Genomic DNA, 12,663 nt, shown 5'->3' with positions numbered 1-12,663 from the left:
CAAAAATTTATACACACATTGTTATGCGACCCTAGTTGCTACCCCTATAATGTGACAACACACTCTTCCTCTCCACCCCGGATTTCCCATGTCCATTCAACCAGCGCCTATCTTTTTCTGCCTTCTCATCTCATCTCCGGACAGGAGCTGCCTATTTAGTCTTGTGTATCTACTTGAACTAAGAAGCACATTCTTCACGTCTTATAGTCCAGTCTAATCTTTGTCTGAAGAGTTGGCTTCAGGAATGGTTTTAGTTAGACTAACAGAGAGTCTTGGGGCCAGGGCCATGTCTTCTTGAGTTTTCCAGTCTCAGTCAGACCATTAAGTCTGGTCTTTTTACTAGAATTTGGGTTCTGCACCCCTTTTTCTCCTGCTCCATCAGGGACCCTCCGTTGTGTTCCCTGTCAGGGCAGTCACTGGTAGTAGCTGTGCACCATCTAGTTCTTCTATTCTCAGGCTGATGGAGTCTCTGGTTTATGTGACCCCTTTTGTCTCTTGGGCTATATTTTCCTTATGTCTCTAGTGTTCTTCATTCTCCTCTGCTCCAGGTGGGTTGGGACCAACTGATGCATCTCAGATGGCCGCTTGCTAGCTTTTAACACCCTAGACACCACTCACCAAAGTGGAATGCAGAACATTTTCTTAATAAACTTTGTTACGCCAATTGACCTAGGTGTCCCCTGAAACCATGGTCCCAAGGCCCCTGCCCCTGCTACTCTGTCCCTCGAACTGTTTGTTTCTGTTCAGGAAACGTCTCAGCTTTTGGTTTAGTTCAGTTATGCTGACTTCCCCTGTATTGCGTGTTGTCTTTCCGTTCACCTATGAGTGTAGTCCTTCCTTTCACCTAATTCTTGTCTACTGTCTGGTAGTGGATTCCTCTCTCCCTCCCGTCCCACACTGGTAAAAATCAATGAATGTTTTCTTCTGTGTTTATACCTTTTCTTGAGTTCTTATAATACTGGTCTTATACAATATTTGTCATTTTGTGACTGACTAATTTCACTCAGCATAATGCCTTCCAGATTCATCCATGTTATGAGCTGTTTCACAGATTCATCATTGTTCTTTAATGTTGCGTAGTATTGTGTAGTATTGCATATCACTGCAAGGATGGTGAGACTACGTCTCACATACTTTGGACATGTTATCAGGAGGGATCAGTCCCTGAAGGACATCATGCTTGGTAAAGTAGAGGGTCAGCGGAAAAGAAGAAGACCCTCAACGAGATGGACTGACACAGTGGCTGCAACAATGGGTTCGAGCATGGCAACAATTGTGAGGATGGCACAGGACCAGTCAGTGTTTCGTTCAGTTGTGCATAGGGTTGCTAAGAGTGGGAACCAACCTGACGACACCTAACAACAGTATTCCATTGTGCGAATATACCATAATCTGTTTATCCATTCATTCATTGATGGGCACCTAGGTTGTTTCCATCTTTTTGCTATTGTGAACAGTGCTGCAATGAACATGGATGTGCATATATGTGTTCGTGTAAAGGCTCTTATTTCTCTAGGGTATGTTCCAAGGAGTGGGGCTGTGGGATCTTATGGTACTTCTATTTCTAGCTTTTTAAGGAAGCGCCAAATTGATTTCCAAAGTGGTTGTACCATTTTACATTTCCACCAGCAGCGTATAAGTGTTCCAGTCTTTCCACAACCTCTCCAACATTTATTATTTTGTGTTTTTTGGGTTAATGCTAGCCTGGTTAGGGTGAGATGGTCTGATTGTAGTTTTGATTTGCATTTCTCTAATAGCTAATGATCCTGAGCATTTCCTCACGTGTCTGTTAGCTGCCTGAATGTCTTCTTTGGTGAAGTGTCAGTCCATATCCTTTGCCCATTTTTTAATTGGGTGAATTATATGTCTTTTTGTTGTTGAGATGTTACAGTATCTTGTAGATTTTAAAGTCTGTACATTGCCTTTTTACTTTTTCGGTAAAGTCTTTTAATGAGCATAAGTGTTTGATTTTTAGGAGCTCCCAACTATCTAGTTTCTCTTCTGGTGTTTACGCATTGTTAGTTATAGTTTGTATGCTCTTTATGCCATGTATTAGGGCTCCTAGCATTGTCCTTATTTTTTTCTTCCATGATCTTTACCATTTTACATTTTGTGTTTCGATCTTTGATCCATTTTCTGTGAGTTTTTGTACATGGTGTGAGATATGAGTCTTGACTCATTTTTTTTGCAGGCAGGTATTGAGTTATGCCAGCATTATTTGTTAAAGAGACTGTCTTTTCTTCACTTAACAGACTTCGGGCCTTTGTCAAATATCAGCTGCCCATAGGTGGATGACTTTACTTCTGGGTTCTCAATTCTGTTCCATTGGTCTATGTATCTGTTGTTGTACCAGTATCAGGCTGTTTGACTACCAAGGTGATGTAATAGGTTCTAAAATCAGGTACTGGGAGGCCTCCCACATTGTTCTTCTTCTTCAGTAATGCTTTACCTCTCCCCTTCCCATATGAAGTTGGTGATGTGTTTCTCCATCTCATTAAAAAATGTCATTGGAGAGGCGGAGACAAAATGGCAGAATAGACAGATGCTTCCAGCAAGCCCTCTTTACAACAAAGACCCGAAAAAAACAAGTGAAAGAAGTATATTTGTGATAAGTTAAGAGCCCTGAGCATCCAAGGCAAGCTTAGAAAATGAACTGAGGAGCCAGGGGAGGAAGAGATGGTTCAGAAGCAGAGAGGAGTTACCAGACCTGAATCGCGGGGAGCCCTCAGGCACCACTCCCAGAGCGGGGGCAGTGGTTGCTACTAGCATTCGGCCGCAGTTTCCTCAGGGCGAAGCAGCCAGCCACACAGCCTATTCACAACTCCAGAAGAGAGAAGAACGACACTCTCGGCAAAACTTGCGTATATTTTACCGCGCCCCCCGCCCCTCGCCACCGCCCCCAAGCCAGCTTCAGTGGCTGAACCCTCTGGGCCTGAGATAAGCCCTGTTGAGTGCCTAGAGCCATCCTGCCTGCCTTGGAAAAGGAAAAAAAATTGTAATTGGGGGAAAAGGTAATTTGCCAACTCTACTAACTGGGGGAGCTCAGGACAGAAGCAGCTCCTGTCCAAGCATAACCGGTCCATGTACTTTGAGTACCTTTCCCCTCTGCATGGACCTGTGTGGGCCTATTTCGGGAGGACAAGCCCTTGTTGGCAGAGAGTTCAGTGTTGGATGTTTGACACTGCTTTGCCTATTAAACAGGGTCCTCACCTACCCACATCAGGGGCCTAAGAACTGGTAGCTCCACTCAGGTCACCCAGCCACTCGCAACAGCTTACCTCCCATGCTTACAACCTAAAACACTGGGTGCCCATGGTCCATCTGCAGAATCTACCCACCTGTATGCTCTAGGGATCAGTGACAGCTTTCCTCAGAGACACGTGGGGGACAATTCTCAGCTCCCTAACTTGTTCAGAGTGTGACCCCTTGCTGCAACCAGATACCAGTAGCTACACCAATCACCCCCACACTCTAACACTGTAGGACAGAGCCTGTACCACACACTTGATGATCAGCTACCTGGACACCTGAGCTGAATTCATACAAGAAAAGTGAATGGACTCCTAGACTGATATACCTGATAACAGCTCTAGCCATCTGGGGAAAGGACGTCAGAGCTCCAAAGGCAAAAAATAATCAAGCTAGCTCACTCAAGCAACCCATCTGGGCATATCAAAAAAAAAAGCAAGACACGACGACACAGTAAGCAAACAAAATAAACTAATACAATAGCTTATAGATGGCTTGGAGAAAACAGTCAATATCAAGTCACATAAAGAAATGACCATAATCACCTCAACAAGCTCTCAAAGCAAAGAATCACGTGATCTTCTAGATGAAAGTGCATTCCTGGAATTACCAGAGGCAGAATGTTGTTGTTAGGTGCCGTCAAGTCGGTTCCAACTCATAGCGACCCTATGCAAAACAGAACGAAACACTGTCCAGTCCTGAGCCATCCTCACAATCGTTGCTATGCTTGAGGTCATTGTTGCAGCCACTGTGTCAATCCACCTTGTTGAGGGTCTTCCTCTTTTCTGCTGAGCCTGTATTTTGCCAAGCATGATGTCCTTCTCCAGGGACTGATCCCTCCTGACAACATGTTCAAAGTACGTAAGATGCAGTCTCACCATCCTTGCTTCTAAGGAGCATTCTGGGTGTACTTCTTCCAAGACAGATTTGTTCGTTCTTTTGGCATGCCATGGTATATGCAATATTCTTCTCCAACACCACAATTCAAAGGCGCCAATCTTCGGTCTTCTTTATTCATTGTCCAGCTTTCACATGCATACGATGTGACTGAAAATAACATGGCTTGGGTCAGGCGCATCATACTCTTCAAGGTGACATCTTTGCTCTTAGAGGCAGAACACAAAAGATTAATATACAAAACCCTTCAAGACATCAGGAAAAAAATGAGGCAATACGCAGAACAAGCCAAGGGACACACAGATAAAGCAATTGAAGAAAGTAAAAAGATTATTCAGGAATATACTGAAAAATTTCATAAGCTGGAAAAAGCCATAGATAGGCAGCAATCAGAAATTCAGAAGATTAACAATAAAATTACAGAAGTAGACAAATCAATAGAAAGTCAGGGAAGCAGATTTGAGCAAGTAGAAGGCAAAATTTCTGAACTTGAAGATAAAGCACATGGCACTAACATATTTGAAGAAAACTCAGAAAAAAGAATTTTTAAAAAATGAATAAACCTTGAGAAACATGTGGGACTCTATGAAAAGAAATAACATAAGAGTGATTGGAGTACCAGAACAAGGAGGAATAACAGAAAACACAGAGAGAATTGTTGAAGGTTTGTTGGCAGAAAACTTCCCTGATATCGTGAGAGAAGATATCTAACCAAGACGCTCATCGAACTCCATATAAGGTCGATGTTAAAAGAAAGTCACCAAGACATATTATAATCAAACCTGCCAAAACCAAAGATAAAGAGAGAATGATAAGAACAGCTAGAGATAAACGAAAAGTCACCCACAAAGGAGAGCCAATAAGAATAAGCTCACACTATTTGGCAGAAAACATGCAGGCAAAAGGAAATGGGATGGCTTATTTAAAAAATTGAAGGAAAAAAATTCCCAGCCAAAAATCATATATCCAGCAAAACTGTCTCTCAAATATGAAGGTGAAATTTGGACATTTCCAGATAAACACAAGTTTAGGGAATTCATAAAAACCAAATCAAAACTACAGGAAATACTAAAGGGAGTTCTTTGGTTAGAAAATCAATAATATCAGCTATCAACCCAAGACTAGAACACTGGGCAGAGCAATCAGAAGTCAACCCAGACAAGGAAATCAAAAAAACAAAGCAAGATAAAAAAAACACTCAAAACAGGGTAACAGCGATGTTATTATGTAAAAGAAGACAACATTAAAATAATAAAGAGGGACTAAGAAATGTAATCATACACCTTCCATATGGAGAGGAAGATACGGCGATACAAAGAAACAAAAGTTAGGTTTAAATTTAGAAAAAATAGGGGTAAAAAATAAGGTAACTGCAAATGACACAAACTATCCTACTCATCAAAATAAAATACAAGAAAAAAATAGAGGCTCAGCAGAAACAAAATCAACAACAACGAATATGAGGAAAGGACAATATATAAAGATAATCTACTCAGCACATAAAATCAAGTGAGAAAAAGAAACTGTCAACAACACACAAAAAAAGACATCAAAATGATAGCAATAAATTCATTAAAAAAATTATGCTGAATGTAAATGGACTAAATGCACCAATAAAGAGACAGAGAGTGGCAGAATGGATTAAAAAACACGATCCGGCTATATGCTGCCTACAAGAGACACACCTTAGGCTTAGAGACAAAAAATACTAAAACTCAAAGGATGGAAAAAATATATATCGAGCAAACAACAATCAAAAAAGAGCAGGAGTGGCAATACTAATTTCTGACAAAATAGACTTTAAAGTTAAATCCATCATAAAGGCTGAGGAAGGACACTATATAATGACTAAAGGGATAATATACCTGGAAGATATAACCATGTTAAATATTTATGCACCCAATGACAAGGCTGCAAGATACATACAACAAACTATATCAGCACTGAAAAGCGAGATAGACAGTTCCGCAATAATAGTAGGAGACTTCAACACACCACTTCAGTGAAGGACAGGACATCCAGAAAGAAACTCAATAAAGACACGGAAGATCTAAATGCCACAATAAACCAACTCGACCTTATAGACAAGTATAGAACACTCCACCCAACAGCTGCCAAGTATAATTTCTTTTCTAGTGCACATGGAACATTCTCTAGAATAGACCACATATTAGGTCATAAAGCAAGCCTCAGCAGAATCCAAAACATTGAAACATTACAAAGCATCTTCTCTGACCATAAGGCCTTAAAAGTAGAAATCAATAACAGAAAAAGCAGGGAAAAGAAATCAAACACTTGGAAACTGAACAATACCCTGCTCAAAAAAGACTGGAATACAGAAGACATTAAGGATGGAATAAAGAAATTCATAGAACCCAATGAGGATGAAAACGCTTCCTATCAGAACCTTTGGGACACAGCGAAAGCAGTGCTCAGAGGTCAATTTATATCAATAAATGCATACATACAAAAAGAAGAAAGGGCCAAAATCAAAGAATCATCCCTACAACTTGAACAATAGAAAGACAGCAACAAAAAAAACCCCTCAGGCACCAGATGAAAACAAATAATAAAACTTAGAGCAGAACTAAATGAAATACAAAATAGAAAAACAATTGAAAGAATTAACAAGACCAAAAGCTGGTTCTTTGAAAAAATCAACAAAATGGATAAACCATTGACCAAAATGACAAAAGAAAAACAGGAGAAGAAGCAAATAATCCGAATAAGAAATGAGACGGGCTGTATTACAACAGACCCAACTGAAATTAAGAGAATCATATCAGACTACTACGAAAAATTATACTCTAACAAATTTGAAAGCTTAGAAGAAATGGATGAATTCCTAGAAACACACTACCTAACTAAACTAACACAAACAGAGGTAGAACAACTAAATAGACCCATAACAAAAGTAGAGATTGAAAAGATAATCAAAACGCTCCCAACAAAAAAAAGCCCTGGCCCAGATGGCTTCACTGCAGAGTTCTACCACACTTTCAGATAAGAGTTAACACCACTACTACTAAAGGTATTTCAGAGCATAGAAAAGGATGGAATACTCCCAAACTCATTCTATGAAGCCAGCATATCCCTGATACCAAAACCAGGTAAAGACACACTAAAAAAGAAAATTGTAGACCGATATCCCTCATGAACTTAGATGCAAAAATCCTCAACAAAATTCTAGACAATAGAATTCAACAACATATCAAAAAAATAATTCACCACGACCAAGTGGGATTCATACCAGGTATGCAGGGATGGCTGAACATTAGAAAAACAATGTAATCCATCATATAAATAAAACAAAAGGTAAGAAGCACATGATTTTATCAATTGATGCAGAAAAGGCATTTGACAAAGTTCAACATTCATTCGGGATAAAAACTCTCAGGCAAAATAGGAATAGAAGGAAAATTCCTCAACATAATAAAGGGCATTTATACAAAACCAACAGCCAACATCATCCTAAATGGAGAGAGCCTAAAAGCATTCCACCTGAGATCAGGAACCAGACAAGGATGCCCTTTATCACCGCCCCTATTCGACACTGTGCTGGAGGTCCTAACCAGAGCAATTAGGCTAGACAAAGAAATAAAGGGCATCCAGATTGGCAAGGAGGAAGTAAAATTATCTCTATTTGCAGATGACATGATCTTATACACAGAAAACCCTAAGGAATCCTCCAGGAAACTACTGAAAACGAATAGAAGAGTTCAGCAGAGTATTGGGATACAAGATAAACATACAAAAATCAATTGGATTCCTCTACACAAACAAAAAGAACATTGAAGAGGAAATCACCAAATCAATACCATTTACAATAGCCCCCAAGAAGATAAAATACTTAGGAGTAAATCTTACCAGAGATGTAAAAGACTTATACAAAGGAAACTACAAAACACTTCTGCAAGAAACCAAAAGAGACCTACATAATTGGAAAACATACCTTGCTAATGGACAGGAAGACTTAACATTATAAAAACATCTATTCTACCGAAAGCAGTCTATAGATTTAATGCAGCTCCGATCCAAATTCCAATGACATTTTTTAATGAGATGGAGAAACAAATCACCAACTTCATATGGAAGGGAAGGAGGCCCCGGATAAGTAAAGCATTACTGAAAAAGAAGGACAAAGTGGGAGCCCTTACTGTACCTGATTTTAGAACCTATAATACTGCCACAGTAGTCAAAACAGCCTGGTACTGGTACTACAATGGATACATAGACCAATGGAACAGAATTGAGAATCCAGACATAAATCCAGCCACATATGAGCAGTTGATATTTGACAAAGGCCCCAAAACAGTTAAATGGGGAAAAGACAGTCTTTTTAACAAATGGTGCTGGCATAACTGGATATCTATCTGCAAAAAATGAAACAAGGCCCATACCTCACTCCATGCACAAAAAGCTCAAAATGGATCAAAGACCTAAGTACAAAATCTAAAATCATAAAGGTCATGGAAGAAAAAACAGGGACAATGTTAGGAGCCCTAATACATGGCATAAACAGTATATAAAACATTACTAACAATGCAGAAGAGAAACTAGATAACTGGGCTCCTAAAAATCAAACAACTATGTCATCCAAAGACTTCACCAAAAGAGTAAAAAGATTACCTACAGACTGGGAAAAAGTTTTTAGCTATCACATTTTCAATCAGCACCTGATCTCTAAAATCTACATGATACAGCAAAAACTCAACTGCAAAAAGACAAATAACCCAATTAAAAAATGGGCAAAAGATATGAACAGACACTTCGCTAAAGAAGACATTCGGGTAGCTAACAGATACATGAGCAAATGCTCACGATCATTAGCCATTAGAGAAATGCAAATCAAAACTACAATGAGATTTCATCTCACTCCAACAAGGCTGGCATTAATCCAAAAAACACAAAATAATAAATGTTGGAGAGGCTGTGGAGAGATTGGAGCACTTCTACACTGCTGGTGGGAATGTAGAATGGTAAAACCACTTTGGAAATTGATTTGGCACTTCCTTAAAGAGCTAGAAATAGAATTACCATACAATCCAGCAATCCCACTCCTTGGAATATATCCTAGAGAAATAAGAGCCTTTACATGAACAGTTACATGCACACCTATGTTCACTGCTCTACTGTTTACCATAACAAAAAGACGGAAGCAACCAAGGTGCCCATCAACAGATGAATGGATAAATAAATTATCGTATATTCACACAATGGAATACTACACATTGATAAAGAACAGTGATGAACCTGTGAAACATTTCATAACATGGAGGAACCTGGAAGGCATTATGCTGAGTGAAATTAGTCAGAGGCGAAAGGACAAATATTGTATAAGACCACTATTATAAGAACTCGAGAATTAGTTTTAACAGAGAGGAAAATATTCTTTGATAGTTACTGGCGGGGAGGGAGGGAGAGTGAAGAGTGGGTATTCACTAATTAGATAGTAGATGAGAACTACTTTCCGTGACGGGAAAGACAACACACAATACGGGCAAGGTCAGCACAACTAGACTAAACCAAAAGCAAAGAAGTTTCCTGAATAAACTGAATGCTTCAAAGGCCAGTGTAGCAGAGGTGGGGACTTGGGGACCATGGCTTCAGGTCAATTGGCATAATAAAATCTATTAAGAAAACATTCTGCATCCCACTTTGGAGAGTGGCGTCTGGGGTCTTAAACACTAGCAAGTGGCCATCTAAGATGCATCAATTGGTCTCAACCCACCTGTTTCAAAGGAGAATGAAGAACACCAAAGACACAAGGTAATTATGAGCCCAAGAGACAGAAAGGGCCACATAAACCAGAGACTACATCATCCTGAGACCAGAAGAACTAGATGGTGCCCGGCTACAACCGATGACTGCCCTGACAGGGAATACAACAGAGAACCCCTGAGGGAGCAGGAGAACAGTGAGATGCAGACCCCAAATTCTCATAAAAAGACCAGACTTAATGGTCTGACTGAGACTAGAAGGACCCCGGTGGTCGTGGCCACCAGACCTTCCATTAGCCCAGGACAGGAGCCATTCCCAAAGACAACTCTCCAGACAGGGATTGGACTGGACAATGGGATGGAGAGGGATGCTGGTGAGGAGTGAGCTTCTTGGATCAGCTGGACACTTGAGACTATGTTGGAATCTCCTCCCTGGAGGGTAGATGAGAGGGTAGAGGGGGTTAGAAGCTGGCAAAACGGACAGGACAAGAGAGAACGGAAGGAGGGAGTGGGCTGTCTCATTGTGGGGACAGCAATTGGGAGTATGTAGCAAGGCGTATATAAGTTTTTGTGTGAGAGACTGATTTGATTTGTAAACTTTCACTTAAACACAAAAATTTTTTTTTAATGTCATTGCAATTTGGATTAGGATTGCATTGTATCTGTAGATTACTTTGGGTAGAACTGACATTTTCACAATGTTGAATCTTCCTATCCATGAGCAGTTTTTTGCTTTTGTTTTTGTTTTTTCCACTTATATAGGGCTCTTTTCATTTCTTGCAGTAGCATCTTGTACTTTTCTTTGTACAGGTCTTTTACATCACTGTTAGATTTTTTTTTTTTTTTTAGATTTACTCCTATGTATTTTATCTTCTTGGGAGCTATTGAAAAGGGTACTGATTTGGTGATTTCCTCTTCGAAGCTCTCTTTGTTGGTGTAGAGGAATCCAACCGATTTTTGTGTGTTTATCTTGTATCCTGATACTCTGCTGAAATCTTCTATTAGTTCCAGTAGTTTTCTTGTGGATTCTTTAGGGTTTTCTGTGTATAAGATCATTATCGTCTACAAATAGGGATAGTTTTACTTCTTCCTTACCAATCTGGATGCACTTTATTTCTTTTTCTAGCATAATTGCTCTGGCTAGGACCTCTAGCACAATGTTGAATAAGAGTGGTAATAAAGGGCATCCTTGTCTGGTTCCCATTCTCAAGGGGGATGCTTTCAGACTCTCTCCATTTAGGATGATGTTGCCTATTGGCTTTGTATAAAAGCCGTTTGTTATGTTTAGGAATTTCCCTTCTATTCCTATTTTGCCTGATAGTTTTTATCATGAATGGGTGTTGGACTTTGTCAAATATCTTTTCTGCATCAATTGACAAGCTCAAGTGGTTCTTCTGTATTATTTATGTGATGGATTATCTGATTTTTCTTCAAATAAGTTTGTGTCAAGTACTTGATTTTCAGTCTTAGTAATTCTGACTTCCATTGCCTCAATTCTGCTCCTATGATTTTTTATTGAGTGGTCTAATTCTGAAATATTATTGTTAATGTTTTCGATTTCTGTTTGCTGTCTCTCTGTGGATCCTTGTGGCCTGTTAAATCTGTCATTATGCTCCTGTATAATCTTCTTAAACTCCTCTATTGCTTTGTCTGTGTGTTCCTTGACTTGTTCTCCATTTTGCCTGATCTCGCTCCTGATATCTTGAAGAGCTCTGTATACTAATCTTTTGAATTCTACCTCGGGTAATTCCAAGAAGTTTTCTTCCTCTCGAAAGTTTCTTGGTTCTTTATTTTGATGGCTTGCTGAAGTGATCATGGTCTGCTCTTCATATGATTTGGTATTGACCATTGCCTCAGTCAGTGTCTCCTATATTTGTTTATTTTATATATTTGCTTACTGTGTCCTAGCTTCTTGTTTTGTTTTGATATGCCCAAATTGACTGGTCACGTGAGCTAGTTTGATTATTGGAGTCTTTGAAGTTCTCACGTCTTATCACCAGGTGGTTAGAACTATTACTAGGTATGTGAGCCCAGGAGTCTGTTTATTTTTCTCGTGTGGATTCAGCTCACATGTCAGGTCATTGGTCCCTAAGTGGTGCAGGCTCTCACCCACAGTCCTAGACGGGCAGGGGTGACTGGAGTAGGCACAGGTATCTGGCTGTAGCAGGGGGTCATATGCTGAGCAAGCCGGGGGATTGATGGGTGCCCCTGAGTGTCTGGGTGGAAGGCGTGTCCCTGATTCCTAGACCACATAGGTGGGTGGATTTTGCAGCTGGATTGTGGGCACTGAATGCTGTTGGCTGTAAGGACTGGGAGGCACCACTTATTCTTGGACCCCTGTCACGAGCGGCTAGGTGCAGTGAGTGGAGCCACCAGCCCTCAGGCCCCTGATGTGGGTAGGTGAGGACCCTGCTTAATGGGCAGGGCAGTGTCAAATGTCATGAATCTGCCACTCGCCCTTAGAGCTGATGCAATTGAAAATAGCCTTCTGGTATATAGCCTGTTGTACTGTGCTAATGAGGGCCTATGCTTTTGAAATGGTCCCACACAGGTCTAGGCAGGGGTGAAAGGCATTCAAAGTCCATGGACCCCTTATGCCTGTGCCTAAGCAAAGGGGCTGTGTATCCCCTGAGTTCCTGGCTTAGGGGAGCTGGCAGAGTATTTTTTCCTGTTTGTTAATTTGTTGTTCCCTCTCCAAAGCCAGGAGAATGGCTCAGGATGTGCAATGGGTCTTACTTCCAGCCCAAGGGGCACAACAATCACTGAAGCTGAAGCGGCACCAGAGCAGATTGGGGAG

The sequence above is a fragment of the Elephas maximus genome, chromosome 22 (assembly GCF_024166365.1).
Source record: "Elephas maximus indicus isolate mEleMax1 chromosome 22, mEleMax1 primary haplotype, whole genome shotgun sequence".
In the NCBI taxonomy this organism is placed as follows: Eukaryota; Metazoa; Chordata; class Mammalia; order Proboscidea; family Elephantidae; genus Elephas; species Elephas maximus.
This window is presented reverse-complemented; position numbering follows the sequence as displayed.